This window comes from Stegostoma tigrinum, chromosome 4, assembly GCF_030684315.1.
Source record: "Stegostoma tigrinum isolate sSteTig4 chromosome 4, sSteTig4.hap1, whole genome shotgun sequence".
NCBI lineage: Eukaryota > Metazoa > Chordata > Chondrichthyes > Orectolobiformes > Stegostomatidae > Stegostoma > Stegostoma tigrinum.
The window spans coordinates 24,969,998-24,994,379 of NC_081357.1; the positions used below are offsets into that span (position 1 = coordinate 24,969,998).

Here is a 24,382-nt window from a genome sequence, read left to right on the forward strand (position 1 = left end):
GTATCTCTGTCTTTATTGAACTGAGTAGGGTGATTTGTTACTTGAACACACTGTGATATCTTTAATTGTTGCAGATATCTTTTGATTAAAGGAAACTGTATTTGAATAAGTACATAATTCAAGGACACAAATTTATCAGTGCAGCCTAACATAATAAACGGAATGTAGGTTGGATCTGTTAAAGTGTATTCTTGACCCTCAAATGATCATTCTTGGCTTCTGCTGCAGGCTCACAAATGTCAGTTCACTATAACTTTTGTGTTATTTTGAAATACCTGAAGAAACAAAAAGTGGTCTTTTTGTTCTAAACAGTGGATGTTGGAAATGATCACAAACAATGGTTTAGATGCTGAAATCACTGGCTATAATTTATAATGTCAAGAAGTGATGAGGTTTACCATTGTCCTTTTGTCATGTGATCTTCGATCCAAAGGTTCTCCTCCAAACACAGCAGGGGCAAGGGACACCTTTTAACGAATCATAGCTTTGTATCTTAATGTGAGATCTGGAAAATGGTATAAATATAGTACGAAATTCCAACAGGAAGAGTCGCAAAAGGGAAGATCTGAACAGAACCGAAGTCATCAGCCTTTCTAATTTACAAAGCAAGGATTTGAAAACCCTGCAATAAGTCAGGTTAGCTACATATTCATCATAGTCCCCATGTATTTTTAATTTCATAAAGATTCTTTAGGAACGCAGTACTGTATGTAACGTTGACAATATGTTTGTAATACTAGATTTTTTTCAAAAGTCAAGTTTAATCATGAAAGAACTGCAAAGTGATTGTTCTCAAACCTTTGTTGTGTGTGCTGTAATAGCTCTGCTGAATGATATAGTATGTGAGGGCCTGACAGTATGCTGAATGAGCTGATTTCAGTGACAAAGGGATTTCGATAGATCTCAGTGTGCCATTAGACAGGATAGCGGAAATTGGCAAACTTTCCTGATTGCTATCCATTGGACACAGGACATTGTGGATTCAGCTTCAGTAGCTCCTAGCTTTGGAGTTGCCTTCCTAAGTCTTTTCACCTCTTTACCCTATCTCTCTTTCCTTCCTCAAGCTTACCGCTCAGGCCTCATGTTGGATTCAGTGTTAAATTTTGCTCCTGTGAAGTATTTTGGGGGCCATTTCACTCCATTAACGGTGCTATACAAATGCATTTCATTGTTAGATGCACATATCTCTAGTTGAATAGCCTGCTGCCACTACATGCAGGCTACCGTGGAACAAAAAAGACCAATATGGTTACATTCTGGGAGGTTAACCACCAGACATGAGGCCTTCCTGATTCAAGGAGTTAACACTGATTAGATTGTTTCATTTAGTAAAAGCATGCACTGATCAATGAGAGCACAGCTGTTGCTCAGTTGAAAGCATGTTCACTGTTCAGTCACAAGCTTGTTGGTTTATGAAGTACTTGAGACCTCAAGGCCAACATTCCTGACTGAAATCCCGACGGGGTGCTGAGAGGGCACAGCTTTGGGCTCTTGTAGTCGGGCAGCAGTGTCTCTGCCTCTGGGATAGACTCAAGGGTCACCTGATCCCAGAGCTGTGTCATGATTTGTCTCAATAGATTAATTCAAAATTGTTTTTCTACGCATGTACCAGTCTGGCAATGTCTGATCTCAGAAGCTAAGCAGACGCAGGCCTGATCAGTACTTGGATGGGAGACTGCCTAAGAATACCAGGCGCATGCAGTAGGGCCTTTCTCAGGCTGGTTGGTTATAATGGTCATACTTCCAGACTTGTACTCTAAGGGACATGGGCTTGAATCTCACCAGGGGAGATGGTGGGAGTTTAAATTCAATTGTTTGTGGCTCTGTAGTTCTGTTTTCACCTGGTGCCTAGAAAGCCCAGGATCAAGTTCTACGTAGTGCATAACATCCCTGAACAGGTGATTAAATATATCCGAAATAGCCGACCAGATGTCAGCAGCTGATAAAACTGTGCATTCAGTTAAAGGCAGCTGTAGTAGAAGGTGACAGCAAGAGGCAAAGTCCAGGGACAGCAAATAAAAGGCTAGTCACTTTTCAAACTGAAGAGTAAGTGACTCAAATGTTGATGCAAGTTACAGGACAATAAAATGTGATTGAACTGCAGTTAGCAGACTGAGTAAACCTCACCACTGAGAGTGATTAAAGCCCTGGAAATGGACAGAGCTTGGAGGAGTAGCAGCACCGCCTATTGTTGGGAGGGATGAACAGCGAGTATAATGGCAAAAATGTTACAGTAATAAATAGTCGAAACTGGGAAATACTGGAGATCCAGAATCAAAACAGAAGTTGCTGTAAATGGAGAATTAAAGAGTCATGATCTTTTGGAGACGATTTCGCCTCTGGACTGGCAGCTGGCAGTCATTATCTGGCTACCCTGTGTGTTAAGACCTGGCTGATTTTCACAGGCCAAGCCTAAGCTCTCCAAACATTTGGGAGAATATTTATAATGTGTCACATGCAGGCCGACTAAGATAGAGGTGAGGCAACACATTTCGTCTCCTGTCAGTGGCTGTTTGCATCGGCATCAGTTTGTGTCTCCCTATGGTGTTTTCAGTCAATCTGCGACTCCATGTGAAAATTTCCTTCATGATCATGTTGGGTCTGGCGTAGAATACCAATGGGGGATCGGTCCTCGAGTCCAGAGCCATAAAATGGACTAAGTGGACACTGTCTTAAGATCTCTCTTTTTAAGTTTCTTCATTCTTATTATATTATCTTGGAAGGACTGTTATTCTGAACATTCTATTTCTTTATAGAATCCTTACAGTGTGGAAACTGGCCCTTCAGCCCAACAAGTCCACAATGACCCTTGGAGCAACCCAGCCAGACCTACCCCTCTATAACCCACCTAACCTACACATCCCTGAACACTACGGGCAATTTATCATGGCCAATCCACCGAGCCTGCACATCTTTGGACTGTGGGAGGAGACACGGGGAGAATGTGCAAATTCCACACAGACAGTCGCCCAGGGGTGGAATTGAACCTGGGCCCCTGGCGCTGTGAGGCAGCAGTGCTAGCCACTGAGTCACCGTGTTTAGCTTTCTAATATTTTTCTTAAGAATTTGCACTCCAGGATCTGTATCTCAGGATTTTGGAGCCTAAGATGGTGCCATTATGGTGATTTGTAAACTTTTCCCTGTATGCATGTGAGTACATGTGGCAATGAAGCAAATTCAAGAGGTTTCTGAGTCCTTGGAACAATCTTGCCCAAGAAGCAATTGAAACAGAGTCCCTGAATAACATTAAGGCAGAAGCAGATCGATTCTTGGTAGGCAACGGGGGTAAGTGGTTCCCTGGAGAAGGCGGCAATGTGAAGTTGGCGGGCGGGGAGAGGGTTTCAATCAGCTGAGCCGTGATCTTATTGAATGGCGGAGGATGTTTGAAGGGCTGAGTAGTCTACTCCTCCTAATTCATGTGCCCTTCTAAAGTGGGGGAGGGGGTGATGTTGCAGCATTTTCAGGACTCTGAACAATTTTAAATTACTTGCCATATTTCTTGCTCAAAGGGCATTTGTAGCAAAGCTCAGAGGATTGAAGTGAAGTTTAACACGTCTGAGGACATGCTGGAAAGAGTATAGAATAGAACTTTTTTTATAAAATCCCTACAGTGCGGAAACAGGCCCTTCGGCCCATCAAGTCCACACTGAACCTCAGAGCGTGCCACCTCGACCCATCCCCCTATCACCCACCTAATCTACACCTCCCTGAGCACTATGGGTAATTTAGCATGGCCAATCCACCTACCCTGCACATCTTTGGACTGTAGGAGGAAACCCACGCAGACACGGGGAGAATGTGCAAACTCCACACAGACAGTAGCCTGAGGCCGGATTCGAACCTGGGTCCCTGGTGCTGTGAGGCAACAGTGCTAACCACTGTGCCACCATGCCACCGTGCCACCATGCTGCTAAAATGTACAAGAGCCACCAATGAGAGTCAGGACAGTAAATACCTGCCAGTGGAATGTAAAAACTCGAACCAGAAAATATTTATGCTTCCATTGTCAGCGTATCTTACATTTAGCCATTGTTGGCTTGCCAACTGGCTGGATAACTATGAAAAGTACACTCTGTAATTTTACTTCTTCAACTTAATGTTCGCTATGTCCCAAACTGATGTGCTGTGAATTGGATTGCAGTTATACTTTAAAATAGGTTTCGCAACCTAAGCGAGCATTCCATACATTTCCACTTCTGAGCAGAAACTGAGGGTTCCTTCTGACATTGAATATATATCAAATTCTTTTGATCATTGGCATACATTCAAATCTAGGCATGAGAAAGGACCAAAACAATGGCATGAGCTCACTTGCTCAGATGGCATTCTCTCAAACCTACTTGGTCATGTTATATTGTCAGCTGAGGCAATGTATAAAGCTTATCAATTTGGCTTAAACTGTTAAAAAATACGTAAGATTAACACTTGTGTAGGAACATTCATTAACTCAGTATGCCCCAAAGGTCATAAAATATGTTTTGAAAGTATAGTTACTGATAGATTGTGGAAAAGTAGCTGCCAATTAGTACATAGCAAGCTTTCTTAAATAGCAATCAGATAAGGTCATTGTGTTTTAATTATACTGGATGAGGAATAAATATTGTACATGACTGGGGGAACTGCACTGCTCACTGTCAAGTAGTGCTACAGAATCATTTGTGTCCATTGAAGAGAGAAGGAAAAACTCAGTTTAGTGCCTCATTGAAAAGGTTGCAGCACCCCTTCAGCATGGCATCAGTGAAACCATGTGCTCACATTTCTGTAGGGGATTTGCACCCACAACCTTCTGACTCGGAGTTTATACGCTTCCAACTGAGTCACAGCTAACATGACGACGGATATACCTGGGCTTTTATATCTCTGTCACACTCTGGGGCAGTCACAATGCTGCATATTCCCTCGCATTTTACATGTCTCATCATAACTCCCATTTATAAAGATCAGGACAAAGATTCTAACAAATACAAAGTTGCTGGAAAATCTCAGCAGGTCTGGCAGCATCTGTAGAGTGAAATCAGAGTTAACATTGCAGATCAGGTAACCCTTATCCTGAGCTCTTTCCGATTTTAATTTAGGACAATGATTGAGTAGTGTTTAGCTGATTATGGACATATTCCTCCCACCCAGCTTTTCACTGCCATGGTGCTTTGTTCTCTGTGGCAGTTTAATAGGAAACATATGGCCGTAGTCACCAGCAGTGATGTGTACAAATAGACACAACTGGAGTTAATGTGTTAATATGGCTTTAGCTTTTATTTTATAAGAATCTATGTATTTTAAGTAGTAAATACTCAGTCCTGAGAAATTAGCTTGTGGAATTTACTGTGATAATACTCCTGCAAATTTTAGCCTAAATAAACTAATAGTAAGACCAAATATATATAATATATGACCTAACATATGACCAAATCAATAAATTGTCTCAAGTTCCTCAATCCTGATACAAAACATGCTGGCATACCTTTTGTTCACTCAACCGGGCACCAAGACTCTCCAAGATACCATTGATGCCTGGAACTTGTGTTTTGCCGACAGCAGTTTAGCTACAGAGTTAACCATTGCTTGTTACAGCAGGATTCCTAAAATGTTGCAGCAAGTTGTGGGGAATCTAAGTCCTCTCCAATGGTCCAATCAATGCAATTTCCCCCCGATCATTCAGTGCCATTTGTATTAATTAAGGTCAGTTCTGTGACCTGTGTTTTCTTGCAGTTGGTGTATCCACCTGCAGTAAGTTACTGTACCATCAAATCCTGAGAATATTTATTATCTTTGTGTATGATGAGTCTGTCATCTCTGTTGAGACTTTTAAGCTTGGTCCTACCTCTCTGTGCCCCCATCTCTCCCCAAACGAACAAATGGCTAGAATTGAATTGAAGGTCAGGCCTGATGGATGTCAATAAAGAGTTTGCCTGCAAGAGTATCTACCATTCCAACCAAGAGCTCAGAAAAGATTTACAAGAATGTTGCCAGGATTGGAGGGTTTGAGCTATAGAGAGAGGTTGAATAAGCTAGGGCTATTTTCCCTGGAACATTGGAGGCTGAGGGGTGATCTTATAGTCGTTTATAAAATCTCGAGGGGCATGGAGAGGGTAAATAGACAAGGTCTTTTCCCTCGGATGGGGGGGGTGTCCAAAAGCACATCACTCGCATTCTGACATAATTCAGGCATTCCACTGATGTTTTTCTGCAGTTGAACAAGTTTAATGCTGTTTTCTAACTAACACCAAATTTGATGATTTTCGCTGTGTTTTTGGTCACATTTTGTCACTCATAGAGTCATAGAGATAGACAACATGGAAACAGACCCTTCAATCCAACTTGTCCATACTGACCGGATCAATGTGGTCCCATTTGCCAGCGTTTGGCCCATGTCCCTCTAAACCCTTCCTTCCTCTTCAAATACCCATCCAGATGCCTTTTAAATGTTGTAATTGGACTAGCCTCTACCACTTCTTTTGGCAGCTCATTCCATACACGCACCAACCTCTACATGAAAAAGTTGTCCCTCAGGTCCCAATTAAATCTTTCCCTTCTCACCTTTAACCTATGCCTGCTAGTTTTTGACACTCCTCCATCCAAGGGAAAAGACCTTGTCTATTTACCCTCTCCATACCCCTCATGATTTTATAAACGACTATAAGATCACCCCTCAGCCTCCAATGTTCCAGGGAAAATAGCCCTAGCTTATTCAACCCCTCTCTATAGCTCAAACCCTCCAATCCTGGCAACATTCTTGTAAATCTTTTCTGAGCACCTACAAGTTTCACATTATCCTTCATATGCACACAGTATTCCAGAAGTGGCCTAACCAATGTCCTGTACAGCCGCAACATGACCTCCCAACTCCCAGGTCTCTTTGTTTAGCAATACTCCCCAGGACCTTACCATTAAGTGTATAAGTCCTGCCCTGATTTTCCTTTCCAAAATGCAGCACCTCACATTTATCTAAATTAAACTCCATCTGCCACTCGTTGACGCATCGGCCCATCTGATCAATATCTCATTGTACTCTGAAGTAACCTTCTTTGTTGCCCACTACACCTCCAATTCTGGTGTCATCTGCAAACTTACTAACCATGCCTCCTACATTCACCTCCAAGTCATTTTATATAAATGACAAAAAGCAGTAGACCGAGCACCGATCCTTGCGGCACACCGCTGGTCACAGGCCTTCTGACTGAAAAGCAACCCTCCACCACCATCCTCTGTCTTCTATCTTTGAGCCAGTTCTGTATCCAAATGGCTGGTTCTCCCCTACTCCGTATGATCTAACTTACTAACCAGTCTACCATGAGGAACATTGTCGGACATCTTACTAAAGTCCATACAGATCACATCCACAGCTCTGCCTTCATCAATCCTTCTTGCTACTTTCTTAAAAAGCTGAATCAAATTTCTGAGATGACTTCCCAATCCATTTAAAATTCAGACCATTACTTTGTAGTTGACATATCGTTGCAAGAATTGATTAGAAAAAGAATGCAAATTAAGTAGGAATGGCACATGGAGACATACCATTGTTCATGTTATGCCACAATCAGAAATGATGGCATTTTCCGAACCACTGCTAGTTATATAGACATTTGTGTTATAGTCACAGAGTCACACAGCATGGACACAGACCTTTCATTCACGCACACAAGTATGTTTGCCTGGATTTTGTGGACTGTGGTGAAGATGGAGAAAAAGCTCATGATCACTACATGTGCTGCTCTCCAGAGGCCATTTGTGCGCTTTGGAGTGGCAACCCATGGAGAGATCTGTATAAAATATACAGAAAACAAAATAAAGGATAAAGAAAATTGGACTTTGGACAAAGAAACAAAATACTTATTAAACTAAAGATACAGTTATTTTCATTTTTAATAAATCACCAACATTAATTACGTTCAGAATGAATGCGACACATGAGTTGATAACAAATAGTGGTACAAGGCCATTTGGACCATCAAACCTGCTTTCCCATTCAATACCACCTGTTTGTGACCTTAACTCCACCTATTCGCCTGTCCCCCATAACCCTTGGCTCTTTTGTTAATTGAAATGCTGTCTAGTTCCGTTTTCAATATGTCAATTGCCTCCACAACTCTCTGTGGAAGAGAATTTCATAGACTAGCATTTCCTCTGCGATTAAATTCCCTCTTATCTCCATTGTAAATGAGACAGCACTTATTTTTAAACTAGATTTTCATTCCTGATGAGAAGAAACATCTTCTCAACATCCATTCTTTAAGTCCCTTCAGAACTGTACGTGTTTCACTAAAACTGTCTCTAATTCTTCGACGCTCCAAGGAGGACAATGTCAACTTGCCCAACCCTTCCCCCTAAGATAGCCCCTCGTCACATTCAGTTAGCCTGGTGAACCATCTCTGAGTAGCTTCCATTGCAAGTACATCCTGTTTAGATAAGGAACCAGAACGGTACACACTACTCCAGTGATGGTCTCATGAATATCCCCATCCATTTGTCTCGAGACTTCCCTACAGACCATATACTTCCATATACTATATTATATTCTATCTCACTCGCAGTAAAGGCCTGCATTCCATGTGCCTGGATATTGTCTAGGTCTTACTGTCTTTGAGCATGGGCTGCTTCAGTATCTGACGAGTCATGAATGGTGCTGAACATTGTGTGAACATCCCCACTTCTGACCTTATGATGGAGGGAAGGTCATTGATGAGGTAAGTGAAGGCAGTGGTTGGGCCTAGGACACTGCCCTGAGGAATTCCTGCAGAGATGTCCCGGAGCTACAACCCCCTTCCTTTGTGCGAGACATGACTCCAACCAGTGGAGAGCTTTTCCATTGACTCCGGTTTTGGCTACCACTCTTTGATGCCACACTTGATCAAATGTGGCCTGATGTCAAGGGACCATGTTGTTTTGAAGAGAAAGTTGATCTTAGGGACTTGGTAAGCAATGTCCTGGGTTATAACACTGTGATGGGAGAGGGGATCCCACTGGAGGGTGATAATGAAGTCCTGCTTTTCAAATTATTTCCTAGCTCCACACTTTCTGCTTGCAGGACCTCATTCCTCTTTTTACCTATGCTTTTGGTACCAACATGGACCACAACCTCTGGCTGTTCTTCATCCCTCTTCAGAATGTGCCAGAGTTGCTTGGTGATATCCTTAACTCTGGCACCAGGGTGACAACTTATCATGTGTGGCTGCAGAAATGACTATGTGTTCCCTTTACAGTTGAATCCCTGATGGTTACTGCTCTCCCACTCTTCACCAATATTCCCTGTCGTGAAAGTGAGCCATTTGTGGTGCTACAGACTGGGCTTTTGCTGCATTCTGTTAGTGCCTTCACTCTGTCTGGTGGCCACCATTCCCTTTCTGCCTGGTGCACTCTTTGCACATACCTCACGGTAAGTGCTATCAAGATGAATGCCACACATGCAGATGCTTCACACCCACTGCTCCAAGGTCAAAACATGGATTTTGAGTTGCTATAGTTGCCTCCTGCACAAGTGGTCAGACACTAGAAATGTTCCTTACTTCTCTCAATGCACAGAAAGAACATTCCACATAGCTGAGCTGTCCTACCATGGCATTCCATTGAGTGACTCTCTTCACTTCCTCCAGTTTAAAGAATATTAAATATAAACTAGCGAGCTTAACATACTACGTATACTTTTAACGGGATTAGATCGAAGCTTGGGACCAACAGCAGTTACTTAACAGCTAACCTCCCAACTTCCCTGAATTGTCACTCTTGGATTTCTAACCCAAACTCTGCCAAGTTTTTCAGTACAGTTCTCACACTGGAGATGTTGATAAGCCCTAAAACTAATGCAGCGAACCCTCTCTGAACTGCTTGTAATGCAGTTCTACCTTTGTTTAAATAAGGAGACCAGAACTGTACCTAAACTAAACATACTGTCTCACTAAAGCTTTGTTAAGATGCAATAATTTTCCTTTATTCTTGTATTCCATTCCCCTTGTGACAAACACTATTATTCCATTTGTCTTCCTAATCTTTCACTATAATTGCTGCAGTGATTGGAATGAGCTCAGCCAGATGGATCTCACAGAATATGTGTTCCCTGTTTGGGGGCTGTTAATCTGGTCCAATCAGGGAGCCCTGGCTGACAGATATAAACAGGAGTGTCAGCGACTCTTTTCCCTCTGAGAGCTGGCTCTGAGAGAGCTGGGTCAGTGTATTGTGCTATGCACATGTAAACAAGGGTGATTTGGTGACGAGATACCAGCCTTTGTGGAGTTATTTCACTTACAAACCATCTTTGTTTGTGATTCTTGTTGGGTATTCATGTACCTCGCATTTGCCATATCTCACCATTTTAAAAATGTTTTCTGTTTGAAAAGTGGGCAAGTTCACATTTTTCTCAGAGCATCCCGCAACTGCCAAATATTTACTTTTTGTCCAAACAATTAAACCTGCCTACGACCCTCTGGACCACTTACTTTCTTACCCAGAGATAACAGGAACTGCAGATGCTGGAGAATCTGAGTTAACAAGGCCTGGAGCTGGATGAACACAGCAGGCCAAGCAGCATCAGAGGAGCAGGAAGGCTGACGTTTCAAGCCTAGACCCTTCTTTAGAAAACATCAGCCTTCCTGCTCCTCTGATGCTGCTTGGCCTGCTGTGTTCATCCAGCTCTACATCTTGCTATCTCATACTTTCTTACCCAGCTCGGAGTCAGGGACAAACGACCACTTTGTCTCTAAATGCTGCCAGGCCTGCTGAGTGTTTATAACTTTAAATAGCGTCTAGATTTAAGAGGGTTTCTGCTTCTTTTTAAATAGGTGCGCATCTGTAAATTTTAACTTACATTTTAAGAAGAAAGGTAGGCCAATAACATAAAAGATGTGCAGACTGGGGCGTGACATGGCCTTGATTTGACACTTGGTAACGCAGAAGTTGGTCAGTCAGCCAGCCAGCTACTCTGAGCGATTCTGTCAGGTGGAATGAGCGTGTTTTTCTCCAGTTTGCTCTCTGTGTAAGTACTGGCTGCAGGCTACAAATGGGGGTCGGAGAACCAGGACATTACTGATGTTGGGGTATCTCACCGGGGAGAATGAAACCAGCTCCGCTCCGCAGACAGGAGGAGAGACTGCGAGACTCAGTAAAACAAGGGACATGCATCCCAGTGCTGGCGGAGCTCCCTCTGCTGTGTTGCTGCTCTGTTTTTGGTTAACCGAACTGTGGTAAACATGTTATCGTGGATCTGTCAGGGTTTTATTTTGAACGCACACAGCTGAGCAAAGTTTCTGAACACTTGCCTCCTCCCTCGACTTACTTTGGGAGGGAAACTCTTTCTCCACTGTTGTCCTGAGTATAAATATTAAATCCTCCAAACTTTATTCCGCTCTGTTTTGACGCTTGAAAGTTGTGCAGAGCCCTCAGCTAGAGCTGGGAGTTGGGAAAGAGTAAGAACCAGTAAACCCCACGGCGACACTTGGAAATGAACCTTAAGGGTTAGAAGTACACAGAGTAACTTGGAACAGCATGTTCGGAGATAGCACGAACTGCACACGCTGGAGTCAGAGTTAATAGTGTGGGGCTGGAGGAACATAGCAGATCGGACATCATCAGAGGAGCAGGAAAGTCCTGATGAAGGCTGTAAACCCGAAACGTCAGCTTTTCCCCTCCTCTCTGATGCTGCCTGACCTTCTGTGTTCCTCCAGCTCCACACTGCATTGCATGGGACTAGCGTGTGCCCGGTTTGCCAGTTCTACTGTTCTTGCTACTGCTTCAAGAACGAGCAGGGATTGTCTGCTGGAAACAGAGTCATAGAAACCCTACAGTGTGGAAGCAAGCCACAACAGTTATATAGCCCGAAGGAAAGTGTTGCTACAACTGTGCAAGCATAACTAAGCTAGCACTGGAGTGTCTGATAGAGTTTTGGTCCCGTTATCCGAGGAAGGACGTAACTGATTTGGAGGCGGTTCAGAGAAGATTCACTGGATTGATTATAGAGATGAAAGGCCTGTCTTAGGAGGAGAGATTGAACAGTTTAAACTCAGTAGAGTTTAGAAAGATGAGAAGAGGTCTAATTGAGATATATAAGATGTTATAGGGGATTGGCCAAATAGAGTAGAGACTGCCCCACATGAGTTTAAGGAGAATGGGAGCAGTTTAAAAACAGACGGGGAGAAATTTCTTCACTGAAAAGGTAGTGAATCTGGAATTCACTACGTCGGAGTTTAGTGGATTCTGGGACATTCAGTAAATTTAAGGAGGAGATAGACAGATTTTTAATTACCAGTAGAGTGAAGGGTTATGGAGAGTGGCCAGGAAAGTGGAGCTTGTTGCTGAATTGCCTACTCCTGCTTCAGTTCTTCTGTTCACTCCTGACTTGTGAATTGTAGAGAGTGGACAGGCTTTGGGTAGTGAGGAGGTGAGTTAATCACCTGCGAATTCCTAGCCTCTGACCTGGCCTTGCAGGCAAGCCCTGGTTTTGGGCATGTGTCATTGCTGCCAGCAGCCCAGGAGACAAAGAAAATAGCCTTATGATTTAGGCAGTGATAATGGGAACTGCAGATGCTGAAGAATCCAAGATAATAAAATGTGAGGCTGGATGAACACAGCAGGCCCAGCAGCATCTCAGGAGCACAAAAGCTGACGTTTCGGGCCTAGATCCTTCATCAGAGAGGGGGATGGGGTGAGGGTTCTGGAATAAATAGGGAGAGAGGGGGAGGCAGACCGAAGATGGAGAGAAAAGAAGATAGGTGGGGAGGAGAGTATAGGTAGGGAGGGGATAGGTCAGCCCAGGGAAGACGGACAGGTCAAGGAGGTGGGATGAGGTTAGTAGGTAGGAGATGGAGGTGCGGCTTGGGGTGGGAGGAAGGGATGGGTGAGAGGAAGAACAGGTTAGGGAGGCAGAGACAGGTTGGACTGGTTTTGGGATGCAGTGGGTGGAGGGGAGGAGCTGGGCTGGCTGTGTGGTGCAGTGGGGGGAGGGGACAAACTGGGCTGGTTTTGGGATGCGGTGGGGGAAGGGGGGATTTTGAAGCTGGTGAAGTCCACATTGATACCATTGGGCTGCAGGGTTCCCAAGCGGAATATGAGTTGCTGTTCCTGCAACCTTCGGGTGGCATCATTGTGGCACTGCAGGAGGCCCATGATGGACATGTCATCTAAAGAATGGGAGGGGGAGTGGAAATGGTTTGCGACTGGGAGGTGCAGTTGTTTATTGCGAACCGAGCGGTGGTGATCTGCAAAGGCTTGGGGACCGCTTTGCAGAACACCTCCGCTCGGTTCGCAATAAACAACTGCACCTGCCAGTCGCAAACCATTTCCACTCCCCCTCCCATTCTTTAGATGACATGTCCATCATGGGCCTCCTGCAGTGCCACAATGATGCCACCCGAAGGTTGCAGGAACAGCAACTCATATTCCGCCTGGGAACCCTGCAGCCCAATGGTATCAATGTGGACTTCACCAGCTTCAAAATCTCCCCTTCCCCCACCGCATCCCAAAACCAGCCCAGTTCATCCCCTCCCCCCACTGCACCACACAACCAGCCCAGCTCTTCCCCCCCCACCCACTGCATCCCAAAACCAGCCCAACCTGTCTCTGCCTCCCTAACCTGTTCTTCCTCTCACCCATCCCTTCCTCCCACCCCAAGCCGCACCTCCATCTCCTACCTACTAACCTCATCCCACCTCCTTGATCTGTCCGTCTTCCCTGGACTGACCTATCCCCTCCCTACCTCCCCACCTATACTCTCCTCCCCATCTATCTTCTTTTCTCTCCATCTTCGGTCTGCCTCCCCCTCTCTCCCTATTTATTCCAGAACCCTCACCCCATCCCCCTCTCTGATGAAGGATCTAGGCCCGAAACGTCAGCTTTTGTGCTCCTGAGATGCTGCTGGGCCTGCTGTGTTCATCCAGCCTCACATTTTATTATCTTATGATTTAGGCACTTGGTGAATTGCTTGTGGTCATAGTGGCAGCCACCTCCAGTGGGGCTATGTGTGTTCACACTCACAGGAACACAGCATTTCAGAAGCACATGGCATCTCTGAACAGTGACCAAGCTGGGAGCTGTCTGTCTCAAAGATGGTGCTGCCAGTCTAATCGACGATGATATCAACGCTCTCCCTCCATTAGAGCAGCTGTTTCTTTCCCCCATATCTCTGGCAGACTCAGCCTGAAGAACTGGGAGAGAATGCAAGAAATGGCCAAGGTAGCCCATGGGATTGGCCATGGGCCTCCTGCAGTGGAGGCATTTCGGTGCTTCGGTTTTTAATAGCAGTCGGTGGCAGATGTAGAGTGAGTTGTTTGATCGGGTGAAATGGTTTAAGTCAGGAGAACTGGATGGGCAGCATTCTAACCTGCTTGCTCAGTAACAGTGATGGCTAATCTAGCGTCAACTCAACCCTCCCTTGGCTCCTGAAAGACCTCAAGTTAGTATACCGCCAGTTTCAATATAATTGAAGATGGTGCATCCATACCTTCTGGGCTGGAGAATTCCGAAAACTGACAAGCCAGCGAAAGGAGCATGTTTCAAGCAAAAACGTGAATGTTTTGAAAGCAAGTAGTTAGCCGGGCATTGTCACTTAACCCATCACTAGGGCCCCTATTTATTCAGTTCTGCATGCCTGAAGGACTTCTGCATGTTGTCAGTAGTCACTATGCTTCAGTTCAGTATTGAAAAACAAGACCTTTTCATTGAAAATTGAGGCAGCCTGGTTGACTTGTCAAACATCTATACATCGCAGCTTGATTTTTTTTTGTATTAAAAGGGAGTATCAGAATAAATTTTGACAGATGGTTTCTTGCCCTGAGGCTGCCCAACAACCTTTCTCACACTGACTTCTTATCTCACCCACAACAACCCTCCCCAGTTCTGAACACTACTCAAGCCTTGGGAACTTCAGCAGTAGTGCAGTTCAGTCAGAAGGTTGTGGGTCCAGATCCCGCCACAGGAAATTACAGGAACCAATCCCGGCTAAAGTACCAGTGTTGTCCTGGGTGTCTACTCACGTCACTCTCTAAAGATCCTCTGACACCAATTTGAAGGAAACATTTTTTTGTAACTATTTATCTTGGTTTCACTACCAACTAACGGCTCAATCAGTTTATTTGGTTGTTTTCACATTATTGTGTTTGGAATCTTACTATGTGGAAATTGGCTGTTGTGTTTCTTGCATTACAGCTATTACTATGTTTCCAAGAAAACTAATTAGTGTAAAGCACTTTGTTCGGGAAGTCGCTTCTCTTGATGCAGTTGTGCCGCTCTGAATGTGGTGTCCTGTACACAGCTCGGACTGGGCGATGCCTTTGTGGAACACTTTGCTCTATTTGCAGAAATGGCCCTGAGCTTCCCATTGTCAGATACTTCAACACACCACCTTGTTCCTTGGTCAACACCTTAGCCTCAGGCATGCTGCAGTGCTCCAGCGAAGCTGAGCACAAGCTGGAAGAAGAGGACCTCATTCTTTGCTTCGGGACCCTGCAGCCTTCAGGAACCGATGTCGAGTTCACCAACTTTAGGGCCTGAGCACCTTCTCCATGTCCTTACCCCAACCTCCCCCCACACCCTGAACCTGTCATCACACAAGCTGCTTTCCCCTCAGCCAATCAATATTCCCCACTAATGGTCCCCAAACACAGCTTTTCTTTCTTCTTGGCCATCATTAACCACTCCTTTGTCTACCAAACTACAGTTTTTTCTCTCGCTCTCTGTCTGGCCTTCATCTCCACCTACTGTGGTATGGTTTATTCATTCTTGCATCATATGATTAGCCATGGCCATTTTTTTGAAGTGCAGAAGAAAAGTTATACTGGACTCAAAAATTTAACTCTTTTTCTGTCTCCATAGATAATGTCAGATCTGCTGGTGTTGTAGCTTTCAGATCTTGTGGACCTGACAGTTCCAACTTATTCATGCGGTTTAATTGCAAATATACATCAGTTTTTCTGTGGTTTTCTGTATACTGCAAGAACATAAACAGACATCTTTATGTCCCTATACAACTGTTCCACTTTCCCAGTTGATACTGTCACTCGTTTTTCCATTAAATTTAAAACACCTCTTAGCTGCACTTTCAATTTGTTTTTCGATGTTATCTGGAAGATAAACCTTGAAATTTGGTGGATGTAGGTTTAATTGAGGCATTCAGGAGGACGCTGATTATTTGGATAGAGATAACGCGCAGGGGAATGGGAATAGTCTGCAGACTGGCACTAGGTAATGGTGTTTATTTGAAGAGACGGTGCAGTAATACTGCTGTGATTCTGACTCTTCCCTTCCTCAGTGAAGGCTGGCATTTTTACACAGTTAAGGGCAGGTCTCCTGGTCAATGTTGATATTTATTTCTCCCTCCCACGTCAATGCTGGGATTCCCCAGACCTAAACTTATAAGGAGCAACCTTATTTTTTGTTGACCTAACTCCAAATCCCCAGCCAAGCTAAATGCTGCTGCAGTTTTGGTTAATTCCAGACCACTGCATAGTTTATTTAGAAGTTCCTGTTTTATGAGCATTTTGACCTACAATTGCAGTGGTCATTGAAGAGAGAGAGGCTGCTTTATATCAGGATAATCCTGAGCCATGATTGTTGAAAGGCTGATTCTAATGGGTGACAGGCATCTTCAGACCCCAGTTTTGAGTGACCCTGTTCTGTTTTGGTTTAGGCATTCTCTCCCTAAGGAGTTGCCTTTTACTGCAATGTTTCCATGGGTACCTTTCACCATCTGCTATCTTGGCCGAGTGCCCATCCTTAAGGAATGATAACGAATGAATGGTTAGATGATGAATACAGGAAGTACTCAGGAGGTCAGGCATTTGTGGAAAGGGGAAAAAAAATAACATTTTTGTTATAATCCTTTAAGGGTCTTAAGTCTCTAAGCATTCCTGGCCTGTTAATTGTTCTCAGCATGTTCTGTATTTTATCTACTTCACATTTCTGGCATTTGATGGTATGTTTTCAGACAGCCTTTTTGTTATTGTGAAACATTGAACAATGGTAGACAATTGTATAAGGATTTTAAATCAATTATAGATGAGGATGGTTAATTGGTCTGTTTCAAATCATTAACCTAGAAAGATGTTAAATGCTTCCCCTTGCAGCATTTAACCCTTAAGTAGAAGTCAATTTGCTATATAGATTGCTCTTTGTATGAAGAGCCTCCTGATATTAGTCCTAAACTTGTTTGAATTTATTCCCTCATGTCTTGCTCTCAAAGCAGGGAACATTTTGGATATTTTTCATCCTCCTTATCTTGTGCCCCATTCTGAATAGCACACATTTATATACAGAATAGAATTTTCTTGTTTTCTTCTTCAAAGACTTTTAGAAGGACTTTTCTGACTGTCGCTGCTGTTTGTTAAAATACATCTTCAAAGCTCAATCGTCTAGAATTCTGTCCTATTTACTCCCCTATCTATTCTGTATTACATTCAGGTAACTTCAGCACAAATAACAAAGCAAGCCAATTTTTTTTAAGATTATAAAATATTTGTCCTGGACAATGTTATGCCAAATCGTTGTTCTTTTACAAATCATAGGAACAGCTTAGCAAGGGTTGAAAAAAAAATTTGAAATAAGGAAACACAGCACTCCATACATTTATTAGTAACAGGTTTTGTGGACGTTAGTAGTTTATTAGCTTATGGTACTGAGACATATGAAATCAAAGTGGAAACTGGGGTTGAGGCATTGGTCAGCTGTGATCCTTTAAATATCAGAGCCAGGGGTTGAATGGTCTCTTTCAGTTTCCATGATTGTGTATTTAACAATTAATGAGACCCTAAAATAGGAACAGGAGTAGCCCATTCATCCCCTCAAGCCTGCTCTACCATTCAGTAGGATCACAGCTGACCCAACATTTCTCGTGTCCACTTTCCTGCCTTTTCCTTATCATCCTTGATTCTTTAACTGATCAAGAATCTATGTATCTCAGCCTTAAATATACACAAGGGCTCTCACCCCAACATCTTTCTGTGACATGGAGTTCCAAAGACTCGCACCCCTCTGAGAGAAGAAATTCCTCCTCATCTCAGTCTTAAACTGGGTCTTGCACTGGGCCCAAACTCACCTCTGCTGCAGCAGGTAGGAGTCGGCACTAGGACCGCCTCGACGCAGAAGTATTGGGCTGACTCACCGCTGCAGTTCTAAAGGGTTCTGCCCTCACTCAGAGGCTGTGCCCTCAGGTCCTAATCTGGTGGAAACATCTTCTCCACATACCCTCTATTCAGGCCTCTCAGGATTCTGTAAGTTTCTATCAGATCCACTACCCGCACCCCCATCCCCCGACCCCCAATTCTTCTAAACTCCATTGAGTATGGACTCAGAGTCCTCAACCACTCCTCGTATTGGCTAGCGCTTCAACCCTGCAATCATTCCTGTAAACCTCCTCTGGACCCCCTCCAAGACCAACACATCCTTCCTTAGATACAGGGCCCAAAACTGCTCACAATACTCGAAATGAGGTCTGACCCAAATCTTGTACACCCTCAGCAATACACCTCTGCTCTTGTATTCGAGCTGTCTTGAAATAAATGTTAAGATTGCATTTACCTTCCTACCTGCCATTTGAACTTGTAAGTTGGCCTTAAGAGAATCCTGAATGAGGACTCCCAAGACCTCTGTGCTTCAGATTTCTAAAGACTTTCCCCTTTTAGGAGATATTCTACAACTCTAGCCTTCCTACCAAAGCGCATAACCTCACACTTGCCCACGTTTTATTCCATCTGTCACTTTTTTGTCCATTTTCCTAGCCTGCCCCAGTCCTTCTGCAGCTTCCCCACTTCCTCAACAGTACCTAACCCTCCCTCTGTCTTTGTGTCATCTGCAAACTTTGCAACAATGCCCTCAGTTCCTTCATCCAGAAGGTGCAATGGCAGCAAATTCTGGAACGCAGCCTTGTCAAGAGCTGACACCTCCCCCAGAGAATACAAACACCAAGTCAGAGTAAATGGTTATTTTGTTCCTTATTGAAATATGTATAGACTGATAGATCAGAAACGTTTGTGACAAAAATGCCTACTTGCTGCTGCTACATTTCTTTCCATCACTGCCTTCAACAATTCGATTACTTGTATTTCAGATTAAAAGTTAAGTAGTGTGTTGACAATGATATCATCATAAGTATGAAATTCTGGTAACCTCTACCAGTTCGTAGTGGATGGGAGATTTGAGGGTAAGAATTTGGTCAAATACCCTTCCCCATTTCATCAGATATTAAAATTATCTATTTATTCTGACCAGGTATTTACATCCTCAGAGGAAGTTGATGGTTCATGTCAGCAGCCTATCAGACAATACTCAGGGTAGCCGTCTGCAGAATAGTGTTTGGGTTCTGCAGCTCATCAGAGATTCCAACAACATGGAAGGCCAACCCAAAACTTCAAAAAAAAAAGTACGAAAGAACTGCAGACGCTGTAAATCAGGAACAAATACAAAGTTGCTGGAAAAGCTCAGCAGGTCTGGCAGCAGCTGTGAGGGGTAACAACAGAGTTAACATTTCGGGTCCAGTGACCCTTCCTCAGAACCGGACCCAAAACGTTAACTCTGTTTTTCCTTCACAGATGTTGCCAGACCTGCCGAGCTTTCCCAGCAACTTTGTAGTTGTTCCTGACTTACAGCTTCCACAGACCTTTCGGCCAAAACTTCAAATTGGTGGCGGTGGCTGTTTGTGCTCTGGTAGACCGAGGTTCCCATTCCTTTGTCCTGACTGATAACCAGATAGCAGATGTGTGTTTTGAATCAGCCAGTCATTTAATACAACAGAATCCATTGTTTTTACACAACATCTTCCAGTTCTGTTGTGGGTTAAGAATATACGGAGTAGAGGGACAGTGATAGCTGAGAGGGACAGAATAAGCAATACAGCGATCATCTAAAGCCTTGGAGGATGCAAAAGTATAAACTGGCTCCTTTCTAGAGGTACAATACTTGGATGTTTGATCCATAATTTGCCTTCTGATTTTTACAATAGCTTTTTTAAAATTCACTTATGCGGTGTGATTGTCATGGTGATCTGCCTTCTTGAATTGTAGCAGTCCCTGAATAAATTTAGTGTATGTTTAAAAATAATCTAACCCAGTAAAGTTGTAATGATCTAAATGAGCAATCATTTGTTCTGACAACTGTTAAACTGTCCACATCTGGGAATTCTGTAGTCATTCTCCATTTAAACAACACGTTTTAAAAATACTTTTCTTATCAAAGTGAATAACTTCACATTTTCCAGATTAAACTTTGTCTGTCAAATTTTTGCCATTTGCTCAACCTATCTATTATCTGTCAGCATCCGTGCTATGTCAGCCTCACTTATATTTTCCTGCTTATGTTTATGTCAACTCCAATTTTAGTTACCATACCTTTGATCTTCTGATCTAAGTTAGAACAGAGAAAAAGAACAGTACAGCACAGTAGAGGCCCTTCGGCCCACGATGTTGTGCTGAACTTTTACCCTAAACCTAAGTCTATCTAACCTTCACCACTATCTTATATTATCATCCATCTGCCTATCTAATAACCGCTTAAATGCCCCTAATGAGGCCAACTCCACTACCCTCTACAGCAATGCATTCCATGCCCCTACCGCTCTCTGAGTAAAGAACCTACCTCTGACGTCTCCCCGATATCTACCTCCACTCACTTTAAAACTATGTCTCCTCGTAAAAGTTATCTCCACCCGAGGAGAAAGCCTCTGGCTGTCCACTCTATCTATGCCTCTGATTATTTTGTACGCCTCTATCAAGTCACCTCTCATCTTTCGTCGTCCTAAAGAGAAAAGTCCTGGATCTCCCAAACTTTCCTTGTAAGACCTTCCCTCCCTTCCAGGCAACATCCTTGTAAATCTCCTCTGAACCTTTTCCAATGCTTCCACATCCTTCCTGTAATGAAGTGACCAGAAATGGACACAATACTCCACATGTGGCCGAAGCTGGCTTTTGTATAGTTGGAACATAACTTCACAGCTCTTGAACTCAATCCCTTTATTAATGAAAGCTAACACACCATACACCTTTTTAATAACTCTATCCACCCGGGTGGCAGCTTTCAGGGAACTGCGGACATGAACCCCAAGATCTCTGCTCCTCCACACTGCCAAGAATCTTTCTGTTAACCCTGTATTCTGCTTTCAAGTTTTTCCTTCCAGAATGAACGACCTCACACTTTTCAGGGTTAAACTCCATCTGCCAATTCTGAGCCCAGATGTGCATTCCATCAACATCCCTTTGTAACCTAGAACAGCCCTCTGCACTGGCCACAACGTGACCCACCTTTGTCCGCGAACTTACTAATCCACCCTTCCACTCCTTAATCCAAATCATTTACAAAAATCACAAATAGAAGAGGACCCAGATCAGATCCTTGTGTGCACCACTCGAAACTGAGCACCATGTTGAATATTTTCTGTCCACTACCACCATTTGTCTTCTAAGGGTCAACCAATTCTGACTTCAATCTGCCACATTTCCCCTATCCCATGCCTCCTTACCTTCTGCATGAGCCTACCATGGGGAACCTTAACAAACACCTTACTTAAATCCATGTATACAACATCCACTGCCCTACCTTCATCCACGTGTTTGGTCACCTCTTCAAAGAATTCAATAAAGTTTGTGAGGTATGATCTATCCCTCATAAATCCATGCTGACTTTCACGAATCAAACTGTGCCTTTCCAAGTGATCATAAATCCTATCTCTCAGAGCCCCTTCCAATAATTTGCCCCACCACTGACGTAAGACTAACTGGCCTGTAATTTCTGGGGTATCCCTATACCCTTTTTTGAACAAGGGAATGACATTTGCCTTTCTTCAATCTTCCAGCACTATACCTGTGGACAGTGAAGACAAAAAGAACATCGCCAAAGGCCCTGCAATCTCTTCCCTTACTTCCCATAGAATCCTTGGATAAATCCCATCAGGCCTGGGGGTCTTATCTATCTTCAACTTCCTCAGGATTCCTAGCACATCTTCTTTACTAACATCAACCTCCTCTGGCCTACCTGCCTGTTTCACAATGCCCTCCTCTACAACTTTGTCCCTCTCAGTTGTGAATGCTGAAGAAAAGTATTCATTAAGGACCTCTCCTATCTCTTTAGGCTCCATGCACAAATTCCCTTTACAATCCTTGATTGGCCCTACCCTTTCTCTGGTCATTTTCTTGTTCTGCACATACGTGTAAAAAGCCTTAGAGATTTCCTTAATCCTATCCGCCAAGATTTTCTCTTCTCCTCTTATAGCTCTCCTAAGCCCTTTCTTCAGCTCCTTCCTGGCCAACTTGTATCCCTGTAGAGCCTTTTCTGTTCCTCTTTTCCTAAACCTTACATAAGCCTCATTCTTCCTCTTAACCAGTCGTTTGACCTCTCTTGAGAACCATGGCTCCCTCACTCAACTGCATCTTTTCTGCCTGCTCAGAGCAAACATGTTGAGCACATTGCATTCCTTAAACAATCTCCACAATTCTGTGGTGCTCTTCCCTGACAGCATCTGTTCCCAATTTCAGTTACCCAGTTCTTGCCTAACTGAATTGAAATTACCCTTCCCCCAATTGTAAACCTTACTCTGCCGTATGCACCTAGCCTTATCCAAGGAAAGAAACAGCGTTCTGATCACTTCTACCAAAATGCTCTTCTATCAACAGGTCTAGCACTTGGCCTGGTTCGTTGCCAAGCACCAAGTCCAAAGTGGCCTCTCCTCGTGTTGGTCTAAGTACTGTGTCAGGAATCCTTCCTGAGTACACTGGACAAAATCACCTCCATCTAAATCATTACAACTAAAATGTTTCCAATCAATACTTGGAAAGTTGAAGTCACCGATGACCACAACCCTGTGACTTCTGCATTTTTCCAGTATCTGCCTCACAATCCGCTCCTCTACTTATCTGCAACTATTAGGGGGTCTGGAAAAAAAAACCCTCAAAGTGACTGCTCCTAACTTGTTCTGGACCTCAACCCAAACTGACTCTGTAGACATATCATTCTCAAACTGCCTTTCAGTAGCTTCTACACTTGCCCTGATTAGCAATGCCACTCCCCCACCTCTTTCTCCACCCTCCCTATTTCTTTTAAAGCATCTAAATCCTGGAACTTCCAACAACCATTCCTCTCCCTGAGTTACCCAAGTTTCTGTAATGGCCACAGCATTGTAGTTCCAAGTACCAACCCATGCTCTAAGTTCGTCCACTTTATTTCTGATAACAAGGTGCAGAGCTGGATGAACATAGCAGGCCAAGCAGCATTCAGAGGAGCAGGAAAGCTGATGTTTCACACCTAAACCTTCTTCAGAAATGGGGAGGGGAAGGAGATTCTGAAATAAATACAGAGAGAGGGGGAGGTGGATAGAAGTTGGATAAAGGAGAAGATAGGTGGAGAAGAGACAGATGGATCAAAGAGGTGGGGATGGAGCTAGTAAAGGTGAGTGTAGGTGGGGGTTAGGGAGGAGATAGGTCAGTCCAGGAGCACGGACAGGTCAAGGAGGTGAGTTGAAGTTAGTGGGCAGGAGGTGGGGGTGGAGCTTGAGGTGGAAGGAGGGGATAGGTGGGAGGAAGGACAGGTTAGGGAGGCAGGGCCAAGCTGGCCTGGTTTTGGGATGCAGTAGAGGGAGGGGAGATTTTGAAGCTGGTGAAGTCCACATTGATACCATTGGGCTGCAGGGTTCCCAAGCGGAATATGAGTTGCTGTTCCTGCAACCTTCGGGTGGCATCGTTGTGGCACTGCAGGAGGCCCAGGCTGAACATGTTGTCTGAGGAATGGGAGGGGCAGTTGAAATGGTTCGCGACTGAGAGGTGCAGTTGTTTATTGTGAACCGAGCGGAGGTGTCCTACAAAGCGCTCCCCATTTCCCCAATGTAGAGGAGGCCACAATGGGTACAGTGGATGCAGTATACCACATTGGCAGATGTGCAGGTGAACATCTGCTTGATGTGGAAATTCTTCTTGGGGCCTGGGATGGGGGTGAGAGAGGAGGTGTGGGGGCAGGTGAAGCACCTCCAGCATTGCAGGGAAAAGTTCTAGGGGTGCTGGCGCTGGAGGGGAGTGTGGAGTGGACAATTGAGTCACCGAGAGAGTGGTCCCTCCAGAAAGCAGACAAGGGTAGGGAGAGAAAAATGTCTTTGGTGGTGGGGTTGGATTGCAAATGGCGGAAGTATCGGAAGATGATGCGTTGGATCCGGAGGTTGGCTTGGTTGTACTTAAGAACGAGGGGAATTCTGTTTAGGTTGTTATTGTGGGGAAGGGGTGTGAGGGATGAGTTGCGAGAAATGCTGGAGACACGGTCGACGACGTTCTCGACCACTGATGGGGGTGAAGTTGCGGTCCTTGAAAAGCGAGAACATCTGAGATGCTTGGGAATGGAATGCCTCATCCTGGGAGCAGATGTGGCGGAGGCAAAGAATTTGAGAATAGGGGATGTCATTTTTGCAGGAAGGTGGGTGGGAGGAGGTGTATTC

General features: G+C 44.1%; 1 protein-coding gene across 2 annotated transcripts in view; it reads left to right on the forward strand.

The window, feature by feature from the left end:
* The first annotated feature begins 491 nt into the window (after window positions 1-491).
* ddo (D-aspartate oxidase) overlaps window positions 492-24,382 on the forward strand; it is a 61,156-nt gene continuing 37,265 nt past the window's right edge. The window contains exon 1 of one of the 2 annotated variants that reach the window (XM_059645728.1): window positions 492-636. The gene's annotated coding sequence lies outside the window, so the exon portion shown is untranslated. The remainder of the gene's footprint in view (window positions 637-24,382) is intronic. The other variant, XM_059645727.1, reaches the window with a different exon arrangement.